Below are 4,641 nucleotides of genomic sequence, written 5' to 3' on the forward strand. Positions count from 1 at the left end.
TGCTGTTTGCACCCAGGCAAGGAGGAACGTCCGTAAACGAATCACAAAAAGAAGATACGGGGAAGAAAAGCCAGGACGTTTTGTTTTCGGAAAACCGGTTTTGTTCACTCTCGGTCTGGGACTTGCTGCGCCTTTCTCCTTGGGTATTTTGGTCTTAAATTTTTACCAGACATTCGTCACTGTGTCTGCTGAGTTTTGGCTGAGGTTTGAGCCCCAGATTCGTCCCGCAGGATTGGCAATAAATTTTTTATTCGTCACTGCCAGGGCTGAAAGGAAGGTTCGTTTGTGTGTGAAACTGTTTGATTCTTTTCGTGGGTGAATACTCATCCGTTTGACCTGAAATTTGTCCCGTTTTGTCCCAAATTCAGTGGAGATTCTTGGGTGGAATTTCAGGAAAAAACCATTCCGGAAGAATTTTTCAGAAATTTTGTAAAAACCAAGGCTATCCTCTACCGAAACTTGTGAAATTCCGGCCTAATTTCTGCAATTTCATTCTGGGTCCGTACTGCGCTGAAAAAAATTCGCACAAGCACTTTCGTATGCTGTTTGCACCCAGGCAAGGAGGAACGTCCGTAAACGAATCACAAAAAGAAGATACGGGGAAGAAAAGCCAGGACGTTTTGTTTTCGGAAAACCGGTTTTGTTCACTCTCGGTCTGGGACTTGCTGCGCCTTTCTCCTTGGGTATTTTGGTCTTAAATTTTTACCAGACATTCGTCACTGTGTCTGCTGAGTTTTGGCTGAGGTTTGAGCCCCAGATTCGTCCCGCAGGATTGGCAATAAATTTTTTATTCGTCACTGCCAGGGCTGAAAGGAAGGTTCGTTTGTGTGTGAAACTGTTTGATTCTTTTCGTGGGTGAATACTCATCCGTTTGACCTGAAATTTGTCCCGTTTTGTCCCAAATTCAGTGGAGATTCTTGGGTGGAATTTCAGGAAAAAACCATTCCGGAAGAATTTTTCAGAAATTTTGTAAAAACCAAGGCTATCCTCTACCGAAACTTGTGAAATTCCGGCCTAATTTCTGCAATTTCATTCTGGGTCCGTACTGCGCTGAAAAAAATTCGCACAAGCACTTTCGTATGCTGTTTACACCCAGGCAAGGAGGAACGTCCGTAAACGAATCACAAAAAGAAGATACGGGGAAGAAAAGCCAGGACGTTTTGTTTTCGGAAAACCGGTTTTGTTCACTCTCGGTCTGGGACTTGCTGCGCCTTTCTCCTTGGGTATTTTGGTCTTAAATTTTTACCAGACATTCGTCACTGTGTCTGCTGAGTTTTGGCTGAGGTTTGAGCCCCAGATTAGTCCTGCAGGATTGGCAATAAATTTTTTATTCGTCACTGCCAGGGCTGAAAGGAAGGTTCGTTTGTGTGTGAAACTGTTTGATTCTTTTCGTGGGTGAATACTCATCCGTTTGACCTGAAATTTGTCCCGTTTTGTCCCAAATTCAGTGGAGATTCTTGGGTGGAATTTCAGGAAAAAACCATTCCGGAAGAATTTTTCAGAAATTTTGTAAAAACCAAGGCTATCCTCTACCGAAACTTGTGAAATTCCGGCCTAATTTCTGCAATTTCATTCTGGGTCCGTACTGCGCTGAAAAAAATTCGCACAAGCACTTTCGTATGCTGTTTGCACCCAGGCAAGGAGGAACGTCCGTAAACGAATCACAAAAAGAAGATACGGGGAAGAAAAGCCAGGACGTTTTGTTTTCGGAAAACCGGTTTTGTTCACTCTCGGTCTGGGACTTGCTGCGCCTTTCTCCTTGGGTACTTTGGTCTGAAATTTTTACCAGACATTCGTCACTGTGTCTGCTGAGTTTTGGCTGAGGTTTGAGCCCCAGATTCGTCCCGCAGGATTGGCAATAAATTTTTTATTCGTCACTGCCAGGGCTGAAAGGAAGGTTCGTTTGTGTGTGAAACTGTTTGATTCTTTTCGTGGGTGAATACTCATCCGTTTGACCTGAAATTTGTCCCGTTTTGTCCCAAATTCAGTGGAGATTCTTGGGTGGAATTTCAGGAAAAAACCATTCCGGAAGAATTTTTCAGAAATTTTGTAAAAACCAAGGCTATCCTCTACCGAAACTTGTGAAATTCCGGCCTAATTTCTGCAATTTCATTCTGGGTCCGTACTGCGCTGAAAAAAATTCGCACAAGCACTTTCGTATGCTGTTTGCACCCAGGCAAGGAGGAACGTCCGTAAACGAATCACAAAAAGAAGATACGGGGAAGAAAAGCCAGGACGTTTTGTTTTCGGAAAACCGGTTTTGTTCACTCTCGGTCTGGGACTCGCTGCGCCTTTCTCCTTGGGTATTTTGGTCTGAAATTTTTACCAGACATCCGTCACTATGTCTGCTGAGTTTTGGCTGAGGTTTGAGCCCCAGATTAGTCCTGCAGGATTGGCAATAAATTTTTTATTCGTCACTGCCAGGGCTGAAAGGAAGGTTCGTTTGTGTGTGAAACTGTTTGATTCTTTTCGTGGGTGAATACTCATCCGTTTGACCTGAAATTTGTCCCGTTTTGTCCCAAATTCAGTGGAGATTCTTAGGTGGAATTTCAGGAAAAAACTATTCCGGAAGAATTTTTCAGAAATTTTGTAAAAACCCAAGGCTAAACCCTAAACCCTAAACCCAAGGCTATCCTCTACCGAAACTTGTGAAATTCCGGCCTAATTTCTGCAATTTCATTCTGGGTCCGTACTGCGCTGAAAAAAATTCGCACAAGCACTTTCGTATGCTGTTTGCACCCAGGCAAGGAGGAACGTCCGTAAACGAATCACAAAAAGAAGATACGGAGAAGAAAAGCCAGGACGTTTTGTTTTCGGAAAACCGGTTTTGTTCACTCTCGGTCTGGGACTTGCTGCGCCTTTCTCCTTGGGTACTTTGGTCTGAAATTTTTACCAGACATTCGTCACTGTGTCTGCTGAATTTTGGCTGAGGTTTGAGCCCCAGATTCGTCCCGCAGGATTGGCAATAAATTTTTTATTCGTCACTGCCAGGGCTGAAAGGAAGGTTCGTTTGTGTGTGAAACTGTTTGATTCTTTTCGTGGGTGAATACTCATCCGTTTGACCTGAAATTTGTCCCGTTTTGTCCCAAATTCAGTGGAGATTCTTGGGTGGAATTTCAGGAAAAAACCATTCCGGAAGAATTTTTCAGAAATTTTGTAAAAACCAAGGCTATCCTCTACCGAAACTTGTGAAATTCCGGCCTAATTTCTGCAATTTCATTCTGGGTCCGTACTGCGCTGAAAAAAATTCGCACAAGCACTTTCGTATGCTGTTTGCACCCAGGCAAGGAGGAACGTCCGTAAACGAATCACAAAAAGAAGATACGGGGAAGAAAAGCCAGGACGTTTTGTTTTCGGAAAACCCGTTTTGTTCACTCTCGGTCTGGGACTCGCTGCGCCTTTCTCCTTGGGTATTTTGGTCTGAAATTTTTACCAGACATTCCTCACTGTGTCTGCTGAGTTTTGGCTGAGGTTTGAGCCCCAGATTCGTCCCGCAGGATTGGCAATAAATTTTTTATTCGTCACTGCCAGGGCTGAAAGGAAGGTTCGTTTGTGTGTGAAACTGTTTGATTCTTTTCGCGGGTGAATACTCATCCGTTTGACCTGAAATTTGTCCCGTTTTGTCCCAAATTCAGTGGAGATTCTTGGGTGGAATTTCAGGAAAAAACCATTCCGGAAGAATTTTTCAGAAATTTTGTAAAAACCCAAGGCTAAACCCTAAACCCTAAACCCTAAACCCTAAACCCTAAACCCAAGGCTATCCTCTACCGAAACTTGTGAAATTCCGGCCTAATTTCTGCAATTTCATTCTGGGTCCGTACTGCGCTGAAAAAAATTCGCACAAGCACTTTCGTATGCTGTTTGCACCCAGGCAAGGAGGAACGTCCGTAAACGAATCACAAAAAGAAGATACGGGGAAGAAAAGCCAGGACGTTTTGTTTTCGGAAAACCGGTTTTGTTCACTCTCGGTCTGGGACTTGCTGCGCCTTTCTCCTTGGGTATTTTGGTCTGAAATTTTTACCAGACATTCGTCACTGTGTCTGCTGAGTTTTGGCTGAGGTTTGAGCCCCAGATTCGTCCCGCAGGATTGGCAATAAATTTTTAATTCGTCACTGCCAGGGTTGAAAGGAAGGTTCGTTTGTGTGTGAAACTGTTTGATTCTTTTCGTGGGTGAATACTCATCCGTTTGACCTGAAATTTGTCCTGTTTTGTCCCAAATTCAGTGGAGATTCTTGGGTGGAATTTCAGGAAAAAACCATTCCGGAAGAATTTTTCAGAAATTTTGTAAAAACCAAGGCTATCCTCTACCGAAACTTGTGAAATTCCGGCCTAATTTCTGCAATTTCATTCTGGGTCCGTACTGCGCTGAAAAAAATTCGCACAAGCACTTTCGTATGCTGTTTGCACCCAGGCAAGGAGGAACGTCCGTAAACGAATCACAAAAAGAAGATACGGGGAAGAAAAGCCAGGACGTTTTGTTTTCGGAAAACCGGTTTTGTTCACTCTCGGTCTGGGACTCGCTGCGCCTTTCTCCTTGGGTATTTTGGTCTGAAATTTTTACCAGACATTCCTCACTGTGTCTGCTGAGTTTTGGCTGAGGTTTGAGCCCCAGATTCGTCACGCAGGATTGGCAATAAATTT

Source organism: Phaseolus vulgaris, chromosome 4 (assembly GCF_051622355.1).
Source record: "Phaseolus vulgaris cultivar YP4 chromosome 4, ASM5162235v1, whole genome shotgun sequence".
In the NCBI taxonomy this organism is placed as follows: Eukaryota; Viridiplantae; Streptophyta; class Magnoliopsida; order Fabales; family Fabaceae; genus Phaseolus; species Phaseolus vulgaris.